The sequence below is a fragment of the Mauremys reevesii genome, linkage group 1, assembly GCF_016161935.1.
Source record: "Mauremys reevesii isolate NIE-2019 linkage group 1, ASM1616193v1, whole genome shotgun sequence".
NCBI classification, from domain to species: domain Eukaryota; kingdom Metazoa; phylum Chordata; order Testudines; family Geoemydidae; genus Mauremys; species Mauremys reevesii.
In genome coordinates, this window is record NC_052623.1 from 325,941,155 (window position 1) to 325,966,508 (window position 25,354).

The following is a 25,354-nucleotide window of genomic DNA, read 5'->3' on the forward strand; positions in this document are numbered from 1 at the left end:
AAAAAATTGCAGCAGTGCTTTTCTATTAAATGTGGTTGTCCTGAATTCTGTGAACCATGTTTCTAAGATGACTTTCTCCTTTGGCTCTGAGATCTGATATTGGGTGTGAGCAGAGCTGAGCACATTAGTGATTTTTTTTTGGTTGAGTGTCCAAACTGAAAAATCAGAATAAACCAAATAGTTTCAAGTCAGCCTGAAATGGAATCTTTTCTCTTTTGTTTCATTTTTGAGTGCATTTTGCCCCTCTCCCCTTTTTAAATAGAGCCAGCTAAAATGTGTAGTAAAACATTATTTCCAAACAAAAGGTCAAAACTAGAGTTGGTTTAATTTTTTTCATTTGAATGACGTTCCTGTGAAAAATGCCCTTTATTCAAAATTGAAATTTTCCACAAGAAAACTCTTATGTAACTCTTCTGCCAGGGGAAGTCAGCAGCAACAAGAGCTGAGTTCAATAGCTAGGAGCACCTCTTCACGATACAAAACAGAACGGGCTTAAACCCCACCCTGTAATCTGGGGAAAATTAGCACCATCCCTGAGTACCTCAAAGAGGCAATACTTCCCCACTCGCAAGCACTGAGTCTGTGTATAACAAGAGAACTTTTAATACAAGGGAAAGGGAACCCAGCATTACATTAGGGAAAATACCACAACCATATTCAAAAAGCAGGTGACCAAAAACCCAACCCCACAATGTGTTGGACAGTCTCTTTTGCCTTAGTTTCCCTTCTTGCTATAGGAAAGTCTGATAAATGAATGTCCCTTTCACATATCACTCCCCTCCCCCTCCACTGAACACCACTCATAGTTGGTGCCATTGGTTAGTAAAGACCCAGAGTTCAGGGGTATGTTCACAGGGGTTCAGCTCCCACTCCTTGGGGGCGGGGGACATCAAGCAATGACTCTTCTACTGCGTCTGCAACTGGTTCGCAGCTGCTGCTGTAGTCTGCTGTCACTGGCCACTGTCTCTGTATCACTGCTGGCCACTGGTTCTCTGCTGTCAGTCTCTGCTGTCACTGGCCACCCTGCCACCACTCTCTGCTGTTGCTGGCTGCTGTTGGCCACTTCTGGCCAGTCTCTTTCCTGTCACTGCTTGGTGTTCTCACTACATCGCATTCTGAGGTTCCACCCCTTAATCCAGCTCTCAGTGATTTCAACAAGTAGTGGGGAACCTCACTGCAAGTGCAGTCTCTGGGTTCACTATCCCCACACAAGTCCAAGGCTTAGTTCAGCAGGGATGTCAGCCTTAGGTATCATCAACCAGAAACAAGGCCTCTCAATTGAGTCTAATCAGTTCTGGCATTAAACACTGGAGAGGGACAGGTGAAACTCTTTCAGCACCAGTCACACCAGCACATAAAGAGGGACTCTTTCAGCACCAGTCACACCAGCACATAGAAATAATCTTCTCTTCACTGGGGTTTGGCATCCCTACCACCTGCAAGTAAGGCTCAGGTTAGGGTGACCCCCTCAATCAGGCGTCCTGCTGCCCTTTACTCATACAATAAAGATCACAACATTTCCTTACCTCTGCATTCAAATACTGGAGTGATTTGTAACCCAGAACCAGCCAACATTGATCATTTTGGCAAAGCAGGTCCATCTACCCTATCCAGTAATTATTAGTGGTTCACAGTCAAGCTGGAAGGGCATATTGATTGGGTTCCCACAGGGATCAGTTCAGGTTCTGTTCTGTTCAATATCTTCATCAATGATTTAGTTAATGGCATAGAGAGTACACTTATAAAATTTGTGGAGGATACCAAGCTGGGAGGGACTGAAAGTGCTTTGGAGGATAGGACTAAAATTCAAAATGATGTGGACAAACTGGAGAAATAGTCTAACGTAAATAGGATGAAATTCAGTAAGGACAAATGCAAAGTTCTCCACTTAGGAAGGAACAATCAGTTGCACATATACAAAATAGGCAATGACTGCCTAGGAAGGAGTACTACGGAAAGGGATCTGTGGGTCATAGTGGATCACAAGCTAAATATGAGTCAACAGTGTATGTTCCAAAAAGCAAACATCATTTTGGGATGTATTAGCAGGAGTATTCTAAGCAAGGCACAAGAAGTAATTCCGCTCTACTCCATGCTGGTTAGGCCTCAACTGGAGCATTGTGTCCATTCTGGGCACCACATTTCAGGAAAGATGTAGGAAAAATGGAGTAAGTCCAGAGAAGAGCAACAAAAATGATTAAAGGTCTAGAAAACATGACCTCTGAGGGAAGGTTGAAAAAATTGGGTTTGTTTAGTTGGGAGACTGAGAGGGGACATGATAATAGTTTTCAAGTACATAAAAGGTTGTTACAATGAGGAGGGAGAAAAAATGTTTTCCTTAACCTCTGAGGATAGGAAAAGAAACAATGGGCTTAAATTGCAGCAAAGGCAGTTTAGGTTGGACATTAGGAAAAACTTCCTGTTGGGGTGGTTAAGCCCTGGAATAAATTGCCTATGGAGGTTGTCATAGGTTTCACCCCCACTCTGAACCTTACAGTATAGATGTGGGGACCTGCATGAGAAGCCCTAAGCTTAATTACCAGCTTAGATCAATATGTTGCCACCATCCAAATATTTGAGTCATTTCAAAAACTCTGTCTTCTGCCTCCAAAACCTTCCCCTCCCTGGGTAGCCTTGAGAGATTCCTCCACCAATTCCCTGGTGAACACCGATCCAAACTCCTTGGATCTAAAAACAAGGAAAAATCAATCAGGTTCTTAAAAAAATAAGGCTTTTAATTAAAGAAAAGAAAGGTAAAAGTAAAATAAAAAACCTCTGGGAGATAGCATACAAGCTGATCTCACACACAACAGATTCAAAACACAGAGGATGTTCCCCTGGGCAAAACTTAGTACACAAAATAATTCCCAATTTGATTATTCCCCTAATGCCAAGACAAGTTACAAAAAGAAAATAAACATAAAACCTATTTATTTCCTTCCTTAATACTCACTACTCTGATAAGAGGCTGATTCCTTGATCTTTTCCACTCGGCAAAAACTGAAACTGACTCTAAACAAAGGAAACTTCCCTCCTTCCTTTTGAAACATCTTGTTCCCCCATTGGTTCCTCTGGTCAGGTGTCAGCTAGGCTAGGTGAACTTCTTAACCCTTTACAGGTAAAAGAGGCATTAACCCTTAACTATCTGGTTATGACAGAGGTTGTGGAATCTCCATCATTGGAGATTTTTAACACCTGTCAGGGATGGTCTAGATAATACTTAGTCCTGCTATGAGTGCAGGGGACAGGATTAGATGACCTCTTGAGGTTCCTTCCAGTCCTACGATTGTATGATCTGTTGCGCTCCTAGGCAGAATAGGTGTGTTTATGCAAACGTGGCCTGCTCATGAATTAATTTTGCCCAGTGTGTCACTAGATGTCAGGGGAGAGCACATTCAGACCCTGCTTCCACATAGTATTCCTCCTGGCTTGTAGGAAGTGAATGTCTTTTCTCCATTCTATTTGACAGGAACACTATTGTTTCAGAGGAATTCACCCAGGAGGGCAGGTGCAATTTTAAGGCTCCTGTTTAATATAAATTACACAAAAAGCTTGTTTCTAAGCTAGTCAGAATTCCAGTTTCAACAGTGTAGTGGTCACATCCTATTTGTGATCTGACCACAGTATACTCTCCCTGCCACCCATACATACCCACAACAAATACAATTTGGCACAATTCAGCATAATTTGCAGCTGAGACCTATGAAAGGAACAGGAAGGCTGCTGTAGATCAATATTAAGGTGCATCGGCAGAGCTTGGTTGAAGGGCTCACACAATGCTTGCATGGCCTGTGCTAACACTGACTCACTTTCATGAACACTAACCTTACTCGGTGATTTCCCCCCCCCCATCTTTGGAGAAATGAAGAAAAAAAAACAGTGCTGCAAATAACTGTCAGTAGTACATCGCTACCTATCAACGTGTTAGGTATAGCTGGAATAAAGTTAATGGAACAGAATATTGTCAAAGGATGAACATATCCCATTTTGAAAATAAATGTCTTGGCTATCTATGGTACTTACTATCATCCCCATTGCCATAGTATCTGATGCCTCACAGTTTAATATGTTTGTCTTCACAATACCCCATGAGATAGGGAAATACTATTATCCCTATTTTATAGATGAGGAACTAAAGCACAGACAGCTGGGAGTTCAAAGTATTTATACAGTTGAAGATGCATTTTTGAAAATCCCATTAGGTGCCTAAGCAGGTTAAGCACCTAACTCTCATTGATTTCAATACATGATTTCAATGGGAGTTAGGTGCCTAATCTGCTTAGGCACTTTTAAAACTCCCATGAGACATCAAGCTACTTATTTAGTCACCTAAATATCTTTGAAAAAAATCTCACCCAGAAAGACCAAGGGACAGATTTTTAAGTATTTAGGTGCCTAAAGAGGCAGATAGTTGGATTTTAAGCACCCAATTCCCATTCATTTCAATTGGAATTAGGTTTTTAGGCACTTTTGGAAATTGCCATAGGTGTCTATAGAGATCATTAGGCATCTAAATACCTTTGAAAATCTGGCCTCAAGCAACTTGCCCAAGGTATTTTTCATAATAGACTTGGCTATTACAGCCAGCCTTTTTCAGAAGTGACAGTAATGCTACCTGAGATATACTATACTGACTAATAAAATGCAATCTGATGTAATTGTTGGGCTCTCAATGACCTCACTATACCAAACCATAATTGGCAGAAGATTACGTTTCAGTCACAGCATCTGGTATTGCAGTCTGTAAACCGTTGCTATTGTATAACTGATAGCAGTAGATACTGAATTTTAATTACTTTTCTTGTATCTTATGCTTGCAAAATCACAACAAAATATTAAAAGCACATAAGGGCTTTTTGCCATTTTGAGATCTATATATCTACTTCATAGATTCTATATTGTTTGTGTCAAAATGTCAATTATTTTGAGAGTCAATTGCAAACTTTCTTCTTACAATGAGCATTCAGAACATTAGAAACATAGCAGTTGAGAATGTACAAATAGTATGCGCTGATATGGGTTCTATGAACTTTAAGCTTGTAAGTGACTGGAATATATTATTTTGTTAACCATCCACTTAGTTGCAAACTACTCCATTTATTTCAAAAATAAGGTCCAGCTTTTACTAACAAATATGCAATAGTTCTGTTTTGCATTGGCTTCACAGTCCTAATTGACACTAATGCAAATGAATAAAGTGCAGTTTTCCTCGTGCTCTTGCTATGACTCTTTTGAGACATCAATAATACTTTCTTTTCATGATACCAAACAGTATTGATGAGAAGTTAAACATACACCCGTGTTATGTATTTACCAGTACTTCATTTGAAGATCAATAACTCGCAAGTAAACCTTATTCAGTGTCTTGTCATCTCTGAACTATCTATATCCTTGTAGCAAAGAAATCTTTGCTGACAGTGTGACACCCTTTATGACAGCCATATAAAGAGTCTTTTCTTTTATCACAAACCTTATTAGAAGCATAAGTCTTCACTGATTGTTTTTAAGGTACTGATAAATACAACAATTTGCCACTCAAAATAAATACAAAATACGGAAAAGCTATTTCTCTGACCCAAGTTCTTACTAATTATGCCATGTCTATGCAGCGATCACCATTAAAAAGTCAGCATTTTCCCAGGAGCCACTACAAAAGCAGTACCCGAATTACAGTAACACCTTTATTTCCTTTTACCTAGAATAGGAACTTAGAGATGTATCTAAAGAGCTCCATATGGTGATTCATGGGAAATGTTGGGTTTTTCATTATTATTATTAAAGACATTCGCCACTACCATGCCCATTAATTATAACTGTTGAAAGACATATGTAAGAAGGTTTGGATATGTGATTCAGTCAAAAAAAGAATTCACCGTCTCCAATACTTCGCAAAACTACTTGTATCCTTTGGGTCTACAAAACTGGGATGGAAATCTTACACACAGAAGCTTATGTAATGAGAACTGCTAGTGATTTTGGGGTGTCTCACCTGAGAAACCTCAAAAAGGGCCTGATTTTTAGAGATCTTTTACAGTGGAATCAGTGGAAAAGATGGGGCTGGAGTATCAAGTGAAGCACTGGAGTAGGCTTTTCTCTTCCATCCCTGTCTGATGTTGCTTTGATTTATCCATTCTTCCTCCACCAAATTCCTAAAGGCACAATTGAGATGGGGAAAAAGAAGGAGGAAGACTGGGAAGAATTGCAGAAAATGCGAGTAAGAATATAAGGAGGAATGAGAAAAAGAGTAAGTGAAAGCAGCTTATCATCACTGTGATGGGGCATCTGCCCCACACTGGCCCATAAGGGGTTAATAGAGCCCTAGAGAGGCTGCACAATCATGGCTCAGTAGGCTCATATAAGAAGGGCTGCAGGCCAGATCAGAGGGCAGCTGCTGACTGGAGCTTGAGGGGAGAAGACCAGACACCTGGCAGGAGGAAGAATCCCCAGCACCTGGGACAATTCAGTGCTTCAAGCAGGGACCCAAGGGAGCTAGAAAGAGCTCCTGGTGGGCTGCTAGGGCCTGCTGGCTGAGGCCCTGAGGTAAGAGCAGAAAAGAGTGCTGGATCCATACGGGAAGTGGCCCCGGACAAAGAACTGTAATTGCCAGCGAGGTAGTGGCTGGACTGAGTTTGCAGGTCCCCCAGAAGGGGAGAACACAGAATGTGGGACAGCTGGAAGGCAGTGACACTGAAGATGATGCCACAGTCCTGGGAGTGGTGTGGGTCTTTGAACGAAAGTGAATGCAGTGAGGCACTACCAGAGGAGGGCGCTCAGGTGAGCAGAGCCAATTCCCATGACAGCCAGTAGGAGGTGCCGCAGTGGTGAGTCACACCCCATTAGAAAGCAGAACATAAAAATATGTTTTATTTTGTTTTCATACTAAGGAGCATGGAATTTTCTACTATAGGCTTCCTGCTGCTGATTCCCCAACAGAAGCTGGGGCAACAGCTATAATGTTTCAAAACTATCCAGTTGATGTAAGACAATTGAAGGGAACAGTCAAACTAAGTGGGAAAGGGGTCTGCAAAATGTTGGTGGCAGTATCACCAATAAGGCCACATATTCAGTTGTTTACTAAGAGATGCAGAAACCCCATGGTACAGAGCCCATTTTAAGGGTGGGCGAGCAGGGAAGCCGTCCTGGGCTTCAGCTTCCAGGAGGCACCACATTCCTGTGCTGCTCAGCTGTTCTGTTTTTCTCCTCCGATCTGATTGGCTGACTTTGTATTTTATTATTATTTTTATTATTATTTTATTGTGCTTGGCAGCTCCAAGGGTGAGGGCACAGAAAACTGTTTCCTCCACGGCTGTCAAAAGGCTTAGTGCGAGCTCTGCATGGTACTGTATGAGTTTATTTTCTGAGAAGACAGATTATTGTGCAGGACCCAGTTGTGGGGAGGGTTGGAAATTATAAGTAGGCTGGGGGAAATGAACTGGAGAATATATCTTTATGGCGAAGCTATCACAGACAAATTGTCATGAGAGAGGATTATAGTTCTTTAGTCCCAAGGAGTCTGGTTTAAAATGTCTTGCAGAAAAGGAGTGACTCAATGTAAGATCAAAGAACTTAGCACAACAATAGATTCTCTTTTGTCCAGTGAATTTCTTGCTGTAAGCTTTAGACAGTCTTAGTGGTATTGGCTCCACACTTAAAAAAAAAAAAGAAAAAAAAAGGACACAGCAAGTGATGTTGCACAGCACAGTAGTTGTGAGTCAACTCAAAGAACAAAAATGAGTGAGCTGTATAACTTGTTAATGCTATCCCAGTATTGTGTGTTTATATTTACAATCAATACTTTCTTTTCCATCGTACTGTAGGTGACATTTTCTTGGCAGTTAAATCTGTCACTTTGGTAGATGCCCTTGTAAATGAACACTGAACATGTTATTCTTTTGGAAGCTTTTGGTTCACTAAAAATGCAGGCATATCCTTTCTGAATATATAAGGTGGGCTTACCTCTCCCAAACAAGGACATCCTGGTTTGTGTTCAATTATAATAAATTGCAGAGTAAAAGGAAAGTCAGCCATATTTGCTTTTATCCTTCTCAGAATAAACACCTGCAAAAAGACATGGCTGGTGGATCCTACCCTGCTCCAGTCTCAGCTGGTAGTCTCGGCTGGGCTGGGGAGGATGGTAAAAGGTAATAAAAAAAAGGTAATAATTAGAGATATACCAATCTCCTAGAACTGGAAGGAACCTTCAAAGGTCATTGAGTCCAGCCCCCTGCCTTCACTAGCAGGACCAATTCTTGCCCCAGATCCCTACGTAGCCCCCTCAAGGATTGAGCTCACAATCCTGGGTTTAGCAGGCTAATGCTCAAACCACTGAGCTATCCCTCCCTCTTCCCCTGAACAGCATTCTGCTGGGTCAGATCCACCCCCAGATTTCTCCCCCAGCTGTAGGAATTTCTGAAAACTCCCTCACCCCATGCCACTTCCTGCACCCATAACTCCTTAACTGCAGGGAGAAGGATCATTGTACAGGGAGATTCTTTCCCATCCATCCAATCCCTGGGCATCCAGATGCCCTCATTCCCAGGCCCTACCTCCGAGCCTCAACCCCGACCCCGCACCCAGAACCCCCTCAATAAGCCCAACTCCCCCTGTACCTGGTACACCCTGACGAACCTCCCACACCCGGATCCCCATCCTACTGATCCCCAACCAGCTGCACTTGGATCCCAAATTAATTGACCCCCTCTCCCCCAGCATCTGGACCCCCACTGAGCCCCTCACACTCAGTCCCCCGTGCTGACCTCCAAATACCTTCTCCTGGACCCCTCTGCAGAGTCCTATTAGCATTGCACCCAGAACCCCCCAACAACCCCCAGGGCATCCAGATCCCTCCAACACTTGGATCTCCCAGTGAGCAACATGCACCCAGATTGCCCCATACAGAACTCTCTCAACCCACACCTGAATTCCCCCCCACACTAAGCCCCTCCACACTTGGATCCTGCCTTGCTGAACCTGCCTGCCCACACCTGTTGCACCTGGCACGCATAGCCAGGGCTCTGGGGTGTTTCTGGGCCAGGCCTGGTCCTTGCACTGTGTCAGAGTTAGGTGCAGCCTCACTGCTGAGTCCATGGCCCAGGAGGGGGTGAGTTGCAGTGGAATTTTGCAGAATTTTAAAATATTGTATGCAGAATTTTTATTTTTTTGGCACAGAATGCCCCCAGGAATAATATAGTGTAGGTTCTCATCTGCTGGGAATGTACTTTAGGGCAGAACATGGCCTTTTTTTGATTTGGGTTTTAGTTTTAAAGAACAAAACCAAATTTCAAGCAGAACTTAGTGGAAATTGTCAAATTTCATCTAGTTTCTCAGTGAAATTGCATGTCTTTGATATAAAATAGACTCAGCCTAGATCGGATCCATATGTTTGGACACTGTTCAACAAACATGGGTACAGTTGATAAATGCCCAGCATTTTGGTATATACCTATATACAGCTTTGCATAATATTTTCTATTGCTAATTATTTGTTTAAATATACATAGTTCTGTAGATATGTGTGGTGCTTTACCAGTTACATAATTTGTTTAATTATCTTGCAGTAATTTCAAATTAAATTCATAGGATCAATTTATGTTTAGGTCAGTGGTGGCTGAAAATTTTGAAATGATGCATTTTAATTTGAGTTAAAACATTTTCACTTACAAATGTGTGCAAGCTACATGACAAAGACAAGACTGTATGCAGTAATAGGCTAACTTAGTATCTTTACTGAGGGGTTGGGAGTCACACACTTCTGGTAAGGTAAGTAGTGCCTTAACACTGAATATGTGCCTCATCAATATTGGTTTAATGAAGCAAACATACATAGATGCATGATAATGAGTATTTTGAAGGATTGTTGGTCATTTAATTAATTTCAGTTCAGTCAGTGCTGACCTTCTCCTATCACCTCATGCCTTCCTGACTTCCTCTGAGACTTGAATGAAATACCTGAGGCCAAGTCTATCAAGCAGGGCTAAGTCTCTTTGAAAGAACAACATGCTATTAGTGGACTCAAAGAGGTGACAGAAAGATCAATTTTTGCTGAGGTTGTCCAGTCAGTCGTACACAGCTGCATTAGCATTGCTCCATTGTGTTCTTGTCATTACAGTCACTCTGGTCACACAAGTGTTTTTGCAGTGATTATGAATGTGGGAAAGGACCTGTCCCAGCTGCAAAAGGCAATCAGGAATAGTACGGTAGTTCATATGGAAGGAAAGGAGGCAGCGGCAGATGTTTATTCTGATGCAGAGACATGTAGTTCATATTGATTAAGCACGGCAAGCTAAGACAAGGATGTGTGACCTTCTAAAACTGAGCATCAGACATCTCATCCAGAGCAAATATCAGTGGGTATATTGCAAACATTTTCTTTCTGTTCTGAATTAAATGACAAAAAAGTTCAACTTAAAATGAGAAATTGGAAAAAAAACATGTTTTACATAAGCACAAGGGGTGCAATCCATAAAGGTACTTAGACACCTAAATCATATTTTAGGCACCATTATAATTCACAAAACTCACACTCAGCTGCTGTCTAGCCCAGTGGGAGCCCATGCACAGAGCAGCCTCACTCTAGGCACCCAGGTATCTATCTCCCACCTAAGCCCCAGAGTGATTCACAAGCTGGGAAAGATAGGTGCTCAGCCACCTAAAGGTGTGTCTACACTTATGGTGGTGATTAGAGTAGGCACCAGCTAGCACAGGTATAGGAAGCAGCATAGAGGGTGAGGCATAGCTTAGGCCAGCAGAGTACATACATACCTGAACCTTAGGGTATACAGCCAGCTTGACCAAGTTTTTAGCAGTGTAGTGTCCCACTGCTAGAGCCTTTCCCTGCCACAGTGAAAGGTTCCAGGAGCACTGCATCCTCTTTCCAGAGCCTCTCACTGTCAGGTGTTGCTATACAGTGAAGTGTGTATGCAGCCTGCTTTTCACTGCAGTTCATAGCCACCCATACTATACACACCATCACCAGTGTAGACAAGGCCTAAGTCATGTGTGGGAGCTGATCCTGTAGGCGTGCTCAGAGGCTGCCTATGGATCAGGCCCCACAGAGAGTTCACACATAACAGCCCTACAGCTGGCGGTCCCCTCCCTTATAACCTCTATCCCAGCAGTTGGGGTATGAACTCAGCCTGTAGAAGACCTTTAGTTCAAGTCTCCCCTCCTCCTAAAGGGGAAGAAGGGATTTGAAGAGAAATCAGCTGCCTCTCACTAAGTGTTCTAACCACTATGCCATAGAACATTCTGATATGGGTTGCCCTAACCTCTCCCATAACTTCATGAAATAACTGAATTAGGCCAGTCAAAGAGTTAGCATAACTATATCTTTGTACTAAAGTCACTCCCCTGAGAGATGGCAGATCCCTGTTCAAATCCTTTCTCATCAGGCAGAGGGGGGACTTGAACCAAGATGTCCCACAGCCTGGGTGAGTACCCTAACCACTAGACTTAAGATTATGAGAGAGGTCTGCCTCCATCTCCCCCAGCCATTTGGTTTCAGGCTCTGCACGCAACATAGGTGACTAAACGCCTAATCCTCTAATTTGTTTAGGACCCTCTGTGTCCTATCCCTACCCTCCAGTGTATCTACCACTACTCCCAGTTTAGTGTCATCTGCAAACTGAGAGTTTGCTGAGGGTGCAATCCACGCCATCCTCCAGATCATTAATGAAAATATTGAGCAAAACCAGCCCCAGGATAGACCCCTGGGGCACTCTGCTTGATATCGACTGTCAACTAGACATGGAGCCATTGAGCACTACCCGTTAAGCCTGATGATCTAGCCAGCTTTCTATCCACCTTATAGTCCATTCATCCAGCCCATACTTCTTTAACTTGCTGGCGAGAGTACTGTGGGACACCGTATCAAAAGCTTTGCTAAAGTCTTTCCCTGGTGTGGTGATCACAAGCAGTGTTAGGCACTTAAGTCTAGGGTGACCAGATAGCAAGTGTGAAAAATCGGGACAGGGCGTGGGGGGTAATAGGTGCCTATATAAGAAAAAGCCCCAAATATCAGGACTGTCCCTATAAAATTGGGACATCTGGTCACCTTACTTAAGCCCAGGCTACAGGGAAGCACCTATCTCTATGAGAGGAGCAGGAGATAACACACTCCCCTCTGGTTGGCATCTCCTATTGGCTAATTTAGGCGGCTTGCGGCATAGCATGCTGGCTTTGTGGATTGCAGTCTAAGGGTATGTCAACACTATGAAATTAGGTCGAATTTATAGAAGTTGTTTTTTTAAAAATCGTTTTTATACTCTAAGGCATTAAGTCGGTGGACTGCCTCCACAGTACCGAGGGTAGGGTCGACTTCCAGAGCATTGCTATAGGTAGCTGTGAGTAGCTATCCCACAATTCCCGCAGCATCCACTGCCCATTGGGATTCTGGGGTTAAGATCCCAGTGCCTGATGGGGCAAAAACAGTGTTGCGGTGGTTCTGGGTACATGTCATCAGGCCCCCCTCTCCCTTCTTCCCTCCCTCCATCCCTCCCTCCGTGAAAGTAACGGCAGATGATCGTTTCATGCCTTTTTTTCCTGAGCTACCTGAGCAGACGCCATACCACGGCAACCATGGAGCCCGCTCAGCTCCCTGTCACCCTACGTCTCCTGGGTGCTGGCAGATGTGGGACTGCATTGCTACACAGCAGCAGCTCATTGCCTTTTGGCAGCAGACGGTGCATTACGATTGGTAGCCATCGTCATCATATTCCTGAGTGCTCTTTTAGCCGATCTCAGTGAGATCAGTCAGGAGCACCTGGGCAGACAAGGGAGTAACTCAGCCAGGTCATTCCCATCTTCTGGCGAGCAGCCAGGAGATGATGATGGCTAGCAATCGTAATGCAGCATCTTCTGTCAAGCACCCAGGAGATGACGATGGCTAGCAGTCATACTGCACCGTCTGCTGCCAGCCTAAGATGTAAAAGATAGATGGATGAAAACAAGAAATTGACATGATTTGTTTTGTGAAATCAATGGCCTGCTAAACCCAGGGTTTTGAGTTCAATCCTTGAGGGCGGCATTCTGTGTGACAGTTGTTTGTGTTTCTCCTTGATGCAAAGCCACCCTTTTTGTTGATTTTAATTCCCTGTAAGCCATGTCTTCAGTCTCCCCTCCCTCCGTCAGAGCAACAGCAGACAATTGTTTTGCGCAAAACCAGGTGAGGAGGTGACGGCAGCGCAGTGACGAGAGGGACGTGGTCATAGACTTCTCACAAAGTATGGGACGGGCAATGTGCCCCGGCAATGTGCACATCATGCTGATGAGCTCTGCATGAGCTCTGCAAACATGCTGGCCAAACAGGAAATGAAATTCAAAAGTTCGCAGGCCTTTTGCTGTCTACCTGGCCAGTGCATTTGAGTTGAGAGCACTGTCCAGAGCAGTCACAATGTAGCACTCTGGGATAGCTCCTGGAGGCCAATACCATCAAATTGCGTCCACACTATCGCAAATTTGACCCGGCAAGGCTGATTTCAGTGCTAATCCCCTTGTTGGAGGTGGAGTAAAGAAATCGATTTAAAGAGCCCTTTAAGTAAAAAAAAAGGGCTTTGTTGTTTGGATGGGTCCAGGGTTAAATCGAGATAACGCTGCTAAATGCGACCTAAGGTCGTAGTGTAAGATGCCTATTTCTCCCCATTTAGTATGCAGGGAGTCTATGGGCCTAACTCAGACTTTGTAGATCCCATTGTTGTTCCTGTGATTTTCTAGGCACCTAAAAGCTAGGCACTGCAATGCTCAGCGTACCAATGCCTGAGACTCTTCATGAATCTGGGCTAAAGTGTCAGAACAATTGAAGACTATTTAGCTAATGGGCAGTATTTTCTCAAACCTCCATATTTAGTGATTAAAGCACAAACATATATTGTTATGTTTCAGCTCTTCATTCGCATCTTATGTCATGCAACTCCCAACAGTTCAAACTGAACTCACACCAGGATAATTGTCTCCTATCAAAACTTTGAAACACTGGGCCAAATTCTCACCTGGTGTAAGAGGGTGCTTGAAATCAATGGAGTTGTTCCTTCTTACACCAAGTGGCAATCTGGCCCCTGCTGTGTATATATATTTTAAGGAATGAAAACAGGAGAAGTTGGCATGAGGACACACAACAAGCTGGGCTGGTCCCAGAGCACATTTTGGAAGCAGAAAAAGGAATACCATACAATAGGAAAATAATGAATCAAAGAGGATTTTTTGGGTCTTCTACATATTTTTTTTCCTTTTAGCAGTTATTTAGTCTCAACTGGAATCATGTAAGTCATATGATTTGAAGAACTTCTCTAAGCAGTCTCCATGGTGACAGAGAGAGGGAAAAGGAAAACTGCAAAATATTGTTCATCTACAAAGTGTTACATTAAAATCCACACTGTCTTTCTAGGACATTATTAAGGCTATACAAGATCTTTGCAAGTTCTTATTGTTTTGACTCAAATAGAAAGCTGCAATTATTTTGCAAGTATTAAGTCACTACTGTACTAACCTTGAGTTTTTTTCTTTGTTAACACTGCAGGTTATTAATTACAGTTTGACTGCCAAAATAAATGATCAGGTTAGCAACTGCCTTTTTAAAGGGTACTTGGAGAACAGCCTTTCTTGGAGTAAAAAGAGACTCAAATGTTTCTCAGTAGCAGGCTCCCAGCTGCTGTGGTAAATGTTTTATAAAATTGTATAAATTCCGACCATGTAGTTTGAGCATTTAAAATTAAAGTGGTGCTCAACTGAGAAGCCATCATTTAAATGGGAACTACTGTAGGATATGAGAGAGTTGATTTTTGTTTTCTTGGAAATGATTAAACACTGAATCGGAAGCAATAAGTAAGTAAAATGTGTGAAAATTAAAGGGTTGCTCATTTGATTTTACAGTACACAATAGCCTCAGTTACTGTTCTTTTTTTGAGAAGCTGGTTCTGTTAAAACACATCAGACTAAAATTTACACACATACAACACCTATCTGTATAGTACCTGGATAATGAGGATTGCCAATTTAAAAATGCCTGGGATAGACAGATACAAGTTGCTAATCTAGGTGGACATTCCTTTTTAAAAGAGGAAGAATGATAGAATTTAAAATGTTTTATTTGTTGCAGATACGTCTTTATTTAACAGTTCTATTTTAAGTAAGATTTATTGGTAGATACTAACCAGGTTCTCTCCTTTTGAAAAATAAGATCTTATATCATGATTTCAAGTCCCTAAGCTGTGCCACTTCCATTGGAGGGTTGTGTGAACGGATCAAGTCCATAATATGGCCTTATCATAATGACACCATACATTTGGATTGGTGATTGCCCTCTATAAAATCAGCGGAATTTATATCTTAAGGGTATTTACTTAATTATGGTAATTCAGTACATACATACTGTGATGGAGCAAGGCCGGATGGCTACAGGAAAGTACTCAGGAACAGGTATGTTAGCCCCAGGCTAAGCAAATCCCTAGTACCATGGGAACCAAAATGGCAGTTGCTCCAGGGTAATTAAGGCACCTGGGGCCAATTAAGAACTTTCTAGAAGGCACCGGAGAGAGCTACATTGATTGGAGCACCTGCAGCCAATCAGGGCAGGCTAATCAGGGCACCTGGGGCCAATTAAGAACTAGAAGAGCTACATTGATTGGAGCACCTGCAGCCAATCAGGGCAGGCTAATCAGGGCACCTGGTATAAAAAGGGGAGCTCACTCCAGTCAAGGAGGAGGAGCCAGAGGAGAGAAGTGCGTGTGAGGAGCTGGGAGCAAGAGGCACAAGGAACTGAGACTGAGAGGGTGTGCTGCTGGACGATTGAGGAATTATCATACAATCAAGCATTATCAGACACCAGGAGGAAGGTCCTGTGCTGAGGATAAAGAAGGTGTTTGGAGGAGGCCATGGGGAAGTAGCCCAGGGAATTGTAGCTGTCATGCAGCTGTTATAAGAGGCACTATAGACAGCTGCATTCCACAGGGCCCTGGGCTGGAACCCGGAGTAGAGGGTGGGCCCGGGTTCCCCCCAAACCTCCCAACTCCTGATCAGACACAGGAGGAGTTGATCCAGACTGTGGGTTCCACCAGAGGGGAAGATCACTGAGGTGAGCAAATTCGCCAAGAAGCTCAGGACCCACCAAGGTAGAAGAGGGACTTTGTCACAATACAATGTACCTGGTAGCATCAATCTACATATATTTTTGCAGATGTGCATGTTCAGATGAGGCTCTGGATATGTTTTTTTTCTGATCCTTAATGCCTGCTTCTTCCTTTCAAGTCAACAGAACTCCGCTTCAATGTATGTTGTTTTGGGCCTGATTTTCAAAGGTGTTGAGGACCTACACCTCTAGAAAATAAGGCCAATTATCTAGATGTAGTTATGTAATTTAGATACATTACTTTTGAAAATGTGTGTTGCCCTCCCCCCCTTAGGATGTCACCTGATGTGCTGAGATACCACTGAGCCTGCCTGTTATGCCAGCCTGGGCACCCTTTTTATCTGTCGTGCTGAGCCAAGCTATTAAGCCTCCTCCAGCACACACATAGACAGGGCCACCCAACTGAAGAACTAAACAGGAACTGAGATCAGTTCTGGGAAGGCTCAGATTAAGGGACTTGCCCCCAGCACTCAGATGTCCACCTCCATTGGAATGCAGACCCAAAGGTATATTATGAAATCCACCTCCTCCCTCAGTGTGGAGGAAAGTATACACAGCCTCTTCCCCTTGCCCCCAATTATTAATTTTTTACACAGGGGGCTATATTATAAACAAGAAATAAGTTTATTAACTAAAAAGGGTGAATTTTAAGTGACTATAATAGATAACAGACAGAACAAAGCAGATTACTGAGCAAATAAAACAAAATATGCAAGCTAAGCTCAAAATACTTAAGAAACAGGTTACAAAATGTAATTTCTTACCCCTAAATTATTTGGGTTATTTTAGGCAGGTTGCAAAGTTTCTGTGGTTTAGGGTTCCAGTTATATTTCTTTTCAGACTGGACTCCTGTCTCAGTCTGGACACCACCTTGCTTTACCTTCAGGTATCTTTTTCAGTCTTTCTTCTTGGGCAGATTGGCCATGGAGAGAAGGAGTCTCGTTTGCCTTCCTTCCCACCATTAGATAGGATTTACATAAGGTGAGACTGCTTTGTTTCCCAAACTTGACCCCCCTTTCCCTTTTAGTGGAAAGTTATAAGCAGTCCCAGATAATGTTTAGTATCAGGTGACAAGACCACTTGACCTAGTAGTGGCCCATGCTGCGAGAGGCAGTGCCTGCAGATGGTCAATGTAAACAAATTGTCTTGGGGTCTGCCAGTGGATTACCCTGATGGGCTGTGTGTGGCCCATGGGATGCAGGTTGCCCACCACTGGTCTAGATGGGAGCACTGCTGACAAGGATCTGGGGGTTATAGTGGACCACAAACTGAATATTAGTCATCAATGTGCTGCAGCTGCAAAAAAGGCTAATACGATTCTGGGGTGTATTAACAGGAGTGTGGTATGTAAAACACAGATGGTAACTGTCCTGCTCTATATGAGCGGGAGGCCCCAGCTGGAGCACTGTGTCCAATTTTGGTTACCACAATTTAGGAAAGATGTGGGCAAACTGGAAAGAGTCCAGAGGAGAGCAACAAAAATGATAAAAGGTTTAGACCTATGAGGAAAGGTTAAAAAATCTGGGCATGTTTAGAAAAGAAGATTGAAGGGGTACCTGAAAACAGTCTTCCAATATGTTAAGGACTGTTATAAAGAGGATGGTGATAAATTGTTCTCCATATCCAATGGATATAGGACAAGAAGTAATGGGCTTAACCTGCAGCTAGGTTAGATATTAAGAAATAGCTTCAAAGGGAGGGTATGGACTCCTCATCATTTGAAACTTTTAAAAACAAGTTGGACAAACACCTGTCAGGGATGGTCTAGGTTTACTTGGTTCTGCCACAGAGCAGGAGGCTAGCTTGATGACTTCACAAGGTCAACTTCCAGCCCTACATTTCTATGATTCAATGAACTCCATGGTTGCTTCTTCTAGTGGGGAAGAATCACAAAGTGCTGAGGCAGAAGAGAGAGATAAAAATGGCTGTCAGGCAGCCATGCTGCTTCTACATGGATCCTCAGGCTTGTCTGAACTCCAAAGATGTCAAAGGGGACAAATAAGTAGTCATCTCCCAACATAACTGGCCACAATTAACTAGTTCACATGCATATATCATGCCTGAAAGCAACTGCAGACCAGAGCTTCAGTGAGTGTAAATCAGTGTATCTCCATTGGCTTGGATGGAGCTTTGTCAATTTATACCTGGTGAGGAGCTGTCTCTGTGCATCTAAGGAATCCAATAAATAGTTAATTTCAGTCCACTTATCTGTTTGCTGGATATCAAAGGCTACATGAGTTTAACATATGATGGTATAGATATTATGTATCTAATATAGGTACATGTCACCAGTGAATGAAGTAGTGTGTGTGTGTGTGTGTGTGTGCGTGTGTACACAATTAATAAACAAAAATGCACAACCCAGGATCTGTCCATGACTTGTAATATATACCCCTAAATCTTGGGTGCTCAAGCATGGGGGTGGGGGTACCGCAGGTACTCTGGGGTGGGGGTTGGCCCAGGGGTGCCGCAGATGCTCTGGTAGGAGGCAGCCCATGACCCCCATTGGTGCTGGGGGTTGGGGAATGGCGGGGATGTCAGGCTCCCTACCTGGCTCCGAATGGGCCCCTGGAAGTGGCAACATGTCCCTCCCTCAGCTTCTAGGCAGAGGTGCAGCCAAGGGGGCTCCTCACACTGCCTCCACCCCAAGAACTGGCTCCACAGATTGTCCCCCAAAGCAGGGTCTAGGTCACCCTGAGCCATTCTGGTTCTAGAATTCTGCAAAGGTCCCTTGAAGCAGGGACAAGGTTGCCCCAAGCCCTTTGTCTCACAGCGTCTTTAGATGTTAACTGGGGAACTAACTTAACTAATTTACTTTGCTTAGTGTTTATACTTTGTTGTTCTCAAAGGAGTTACATGTACCAGAAATATGCCCTGAGGGTATTTATTACTGGTTTTCTTTAATATTTTAGAAGGGACTGCAAAGCAGACACAGACCAAAGCTTAATTAATGTTTACCCTTTCATCAACTATTCACTTAAGCTTTTAGCCATCCAGAGTGGTCATTTTGACCAAGGTCAGCCTGTTCCAAGCCCACTGATCTCATGATTTTATGTCTTCTTTACTTTGTGAGCTGGTCCCCCGGCTGATATTCCAAAGTTCAATATTGAAACATACACGCAGATGTTATTAACCATTCCAGTGCAATTTCAGCACCCGCAGTAAGTTTCCAATCTCTTATCTAATGCTAAGAGAATCCTGCTCCCAGAATCCTCTAGCAAATTCAGACATACCAAGTTATACAAAACTCATGCTCAGGGCCAATCAGGGAGAGGTGGGGCATGAGGGCCATTTGGCCTGGGCCTCAAGCTCAAAGGGGGCCTCAAATTTAGACACTTGTTAATTTTTTGGCAATGATAAGTTTCACAACTTGTTTTTACGCTCATCCCTATCGGACCAGATTGTGACACACTCTCTCAGCTTATACCTGCAAATTTAAGCAGATAAGAGATGTGATTTGGTAAAAGGCCTTATTTTTTTTTGTTAAGTTATATAGATTTTGTCATATTAAAGAGTTTAAAATGCTCATAAATATTAATAAAAATATATCAGTTCTGGTGGCACAAGATTAGATCGTGATGAACGTGTCCTCTCCGATCAGTTAATTATATAAACAAACCACTACTAGTGACTGGTGCTGGATCAAGTGCGTGTTAAAAGGTAGAGAATTGTTACATTTTAGTGTCTTTATAGTTTTACATCAGCTTGACTAAGGAATTATTTATGTGTGAGAATTCCTCATTATTATCTTCATATGGTAACTAAAAGAGGTGATTGGTTGGTTGAGCCATAGCTTAGTAGCTTGGCCATCATCATAGGCTTTTGTGGTCTTTAGGCCCAGATTCAAGGTGAAAATTTGTGAGGGCAATCTTGTACAGTGAGTTTCATGAGAACACACGCTGGAAATTTTTGGACATTATCCCTCTATCTGTATCAGTGTCTGTGTTTACTATATATAAGTCATCCTTTTGTCTTCAGCTCAGCCTGTTATATTATACCTTGCATGCTTGCGTTTTGATTCAGTGATAAAGATAATAACCTGACTGTTTCATTTTGTGTTCTTAATTAGCATTTCTTCATTTTAAGTCTTTTCAGCATTTGTGACCATTCAGCATTTGTGTACATGGTTACAGTAGAAGATTTCAAGTGTAGTTAAGCTACTTATTTACAGCAGAATATTTCAAGTGTGGATAGGCTACATATTTACTTTAGAACATTTCAGGTGTAAATAGGCTACTTATTTACTGTAGAGCAGGGGTCAGCAACCTTTGGCACTCGGCCTGCACTGCTTCCATTGGCTGGGAACGGCAAACTGCAGCCAGTGGGAGCTGTGGGGCTCCGTCTCTGCGGATGCTCCAGATAAACAAACTGGCCCGGCTCACCAGCAGCTTTACCCTGACGGGTCGGGTGCCAAAGGTTTCAAACCCTGGCAGTAGAACATTTCAAGTGTGGATATGCTACTTATTTACAGCAGAACATTTCAAATATGGTTGGCTAGATGTTGCATATTTTTGTCATTTTGCCTGCATCAGTGGCTTCAGGTGAACACACCTTCAATATGTTGAAGCAGGTAAAGAACTATCACCGTTCAACCATGGGACAAGAGCATTTGAATGGGCTTGCCATGCTTAATATCAACTGTGACATTGCACAAAAGCTAGATTTTCCCTCAATAATTAGTGCATTTGCACAGAAAAAGGCTAGAAAAGCATTTGTTAAATAAAAACTGTTCAAATTATGTCTCACTCTTTTTTTTGGTGCCTTATTTTGTTTTCACATGTCATCATTTTTTATTTTTATCATGGCTAGGGCCTCAAATGCTGGAAGTGGAGGGCCTACTTATGCTTGCCACATTTATTCATATCAGTCATAGCAATTCATAATAGTTTGGCACAGTCTCAACAGCCCAAGCTCTAGGACCATGCAAGGTGGAATGGTCGCAGAGCTCAGGCTGCAGCCCAAGCCTGAACATCCAAACTGCAATTAAACATCCCCTTAACCCAAGCCCCATGAGCGTGAGGCAGCTGGCATGGGCCAGCCACAGGTGTCTAATTGCAGTGTAGACATACCCTAAGAGGCGAGCCACCCTGTTACAACACAAACTAGTGATACTTGTTCATGAAAAGCATAGGTAAATGCCAGGGCTCAATTATTCTATCTACAGTGTACACACAGCTGTCATTGACTTTGATAGGAGCTACACATTTGCAACTGATGGTGGGTTAATCAGGTCCTTGACATTTTAATGAAACATCAAGGAACTGGTTACTGATCATGCTAAAGTCTAGAGATGAGCTGTGTGTATATATTCAAGCTGAACCCTGGAAGAGCAGCACTTTATGTAATTTGACTGCTATATTTTGCAAACAAACACAACTTCACTGTACAAAAAAGAGTAGCAGGAAATGTTACTTAAAACATCATCCATCCTAGTGTATTAAAACAAGAAAATGGGAGCTGATGCTACATCTGGTGGTGCTGATTTTATATCACATTATTGCTTGGAAGTTGCTCTCTATTCGTGTGTCTACGTTCCCCTGAAAGGATATAGCACACTACACTTTATAGATTACAACTTCTTTTAGAAATCTTTCCCCCCCCCCCCAGAAAAATAAATAAATAAAACAAACTACCATATAGGACCAAGGATCTTATTTATTAATAATATCAGTGCTGTACTTTTATTTAGGTTACAGCTTGTTCTATATATGGATATTTTGGCACTAATTATAGAACAGATTGTGTGGGGATTTCTACAGGACTGCGCTATGGCAATACAGATTAAGCAATTAACCTTGATGTCACTGTAATTATTAAGATACTTTAGCAAAATGAACTAATTTTCCCACAGGATGGTCGCTGAAATCAGTTCCCACTCTCTTTAAGATGCCAAAATAGGGAATGTTAATGGAAAATTAATTTTGAAATTTTTAATAAATCCACTGAGTATAGGGCTCTTTTTCAATACTGTGTTCTTTGGCTGTTTTACACTCTATTGCAACTGACAATGGACCAAAATATGTTTTTCAGTTTACAAAAATGCTTTCATTGCATATAACAATTAAGAAAACATGTATTGATATTGTACGGAAATGACTAAAGATTGAAACAAGCAATCTAAACTTAAATGTGATTCTAACATATGTATCCTAAAGGAATAAGATCATATTACATTATTTATGTAATAAATGTTATAATAATAATGTAATAATGTTAAGTCCATTAAGGGCTATTAGCCAGGATGGGTAAGGAATGGTGTCGCTAGCCTCTGTTTGTCAGAGGTTGGAGATGGATGGCAGGAGAGAGATCACTTGATCATTACCTGTTAGGTTCACTCCCTCTGGGGCACCTGGCATTGGCCACTGTCAGTAGACAGGCTACTGGGCTGGATGGACCTTTGGTCTTGTGCTTAATGTGCATAAGCCCTGCCAAGTAGTGTCAGGCTAAGTACTGTTAGGCCTCAAACTTCTGGAAGCTGTAAGAAGCGAGTATAGTAGAATCCTGCAAGCATAAGCATAATCTATCTAGGAAGCTTTATAGATTAAGAAGGAAACTCTGTAAAGGTTGATACAGACTTGTGGTTACTATGCTCTGCAACCAGACACTTCTTTAAGCTGATTTAGGGTTTTTTAAGTCTATCAAATTGACCACAACTAGCCACAAAAAGGAAAGATGAGCTGGTCAAAGGTGCACAGTTCATTAGTTCAAAACAACCGCAAATGCCACCCTGTAAAATTTGGCCACCTTGATTGGTTGACTTGTTCAAAAGCACGGCTAGCAAGTACTGTATAAATAAAATGCAGAAGCGCAAATGTGTGTGTGTGTTGTTGACCTAAAAGAGATCGCTCTTTGTCAGGCTCACATACACCCCCTGAACCAAAGGGACTTGCACTTCACTGACTATCTGTGCCTGGCCAGTGCAGGGAATGGTCAACTGAAAGGTAATGTATCTTTGGATGAAAACAGGATAAGGTATTAGGTAAAATGGTCTGGTAATGCTCAAACTGGTTAATCTTAAGTCTGTATTAATACTATAGGTTAAGTTTATCAATAAATTGTTTAAGTTGTTTAAAAGTAGTAGTAGTTAATAGTAAATCATTATATAGCAACAGTATATGTATTTGTGCCTTGCTGGAAATGGGGACGGTGTGGACAAGGTCAACAGACTATAAATCATAGTAACTTTGCAAGTCACTGTGCCTGTCTTCAGTATAAGTTACCATAAAGTTAGCATAAAAGTTAGTAAAAGTGTATTGATTAGATAAAGAGAGATATATATGTTAAGATTGGTAAAATATAGTTAATCAATGTAGTAGTATCACATATAAAATTATATGCTATTGGAGGTGGATATAATGCCTGTAAGGTTGTTAGCTAATAAAAAATAACAGCATTGCATGTTCTTGTAACTGTTTCCAATATTAATTGTCTTATGTATATGTACTTATAGGAATAAGTAGTTAATGCATAATATTACTTGTACTTGTGCCTGTCTCCAGTATAATTTGTCATTTATATTAATCCTCATTCAGTGTTGGTCTTTAATTCTGTTCTTCTTATTCTGTCTGTGTTGCCTTTATAGTCGTAAAGTCATTAAAAGCCTTTCTTGAGGAATAATTAGTTGTTAGTTTCTCTTTTGCGGACACTACTCAACCTCATTACATCTGTGTTGGGTGGTGGGAAGTAGCGAACATCCGGAGCCCCACTAGGGCCCTAATAGGAGCCCCCCTAGGGCTCTGATGTGTGCCTCCTCCTTCCATTAATCTCCACAGGTCTGATCCAAGATGGCCATTCTTATGTTCTTATTTATAACAGACATTTAAAATATCCTAGGTTACAAAGCTATTCTACTATCCACAATAATACATACTTATATTGCTCAACACTGGGTAGAATTTTATTTCTAACTTTTTTTTAGGGTGCAAATCTTACAATTACTAATTGAGTCACAATATGTCTCATATACATACACATATGTTGTATACAAATAAAATTATAAATGAGACATATTGTGGATATATATACTTTAGAAATTTCTCTATGAGGGACAAGTCATCCCCTTAATAAAGTATAAGTTTAAAGATAATTAGATTTGACAACATGGAGAATTATTTGAAAAAGAGAGAATACAACATATACAAGATTTAAAAAGCTGATTAAGCCAAAAGCAATGATTATATAATATTCTTCATTATAGTAAACAAACTTTACTGTAGTATTTTTATTTGCTTTATATGAAATTAAGTTCATGATCATGAGTTTATTTCTGTTACTATTTAAAATATAGAATGGTAATTTGAATAAACTGATCAACCTGTGCATGCAACATAATTAATACTTTATATTTAAATCTAGCAATTAAAATAAGTATTATTTGATTAAAAGGTATAGCAATTTATTAGCTAGACTGCTATTGGTAAAGGTTTTGTTTAATTTTCTGTAGATAAATCATTTTATGTTGAAATACAAAATTCCAGACCAGAAGGAAAGTGGCAAGAAAACTAAGGAGAAAACCATCGTCTTTCTTTTAGATGTAGCAATGTTGGCAAGATTTTGCTTTTTCTTCATTAGAAATTTCTGTCTCTCTCTCTCTCTTTTTCTAGCAATGCAGCAGTTTGCATAGCAAATCATAGTGTGGCAGTGGCTGCTCCATGCATTCATAAGTAGAGTTGAAGCCATTATAAGCCTCATTGTCAACAACCAAAAATGAATTCTCCCTTATTCCATTTTATTTCCAAAAGAAACGGCTTTTCCTGAAATTTTGCATGGTGCATCTCAACCCAATATTTTGGGAAATTTGGTAAAAATCAGAAAAAGGGGTTTAAATATTTCTACCTCATTTTGCTTTGACCTAGAAACTCTCTAGTTGTATTTTTCCATTTGTTCTTGCTGAGGAGATGAGGGGTTTTTTTAGAAAAGGTGTGGTAATTACAAAGATGTAATGGAAGCTGCTTGCAATTACCCACACTAAGGTAGACAGCAAATGGCTAACTCAGGGTCATTAAAGTGGGGAGGTGTAAAGGAGCCAATGGAGTACACAGGGAAGGGTCCTGAGGGGAAAAGGAAAAGGAAGAACTTGCCCTGCCCAGCCCAGAGAGGAAATTTAAGGCCTTTATACTGGTTTAGAAAGACTTTGAAATGTAAGCAAACTGGGCTGAGTGTTCAGCTGTGCTCAGTGTACCCACCTTTCTGTCTCCTCTGATCCTAAGGCTGACTGGGGACCACAGGGCTGCT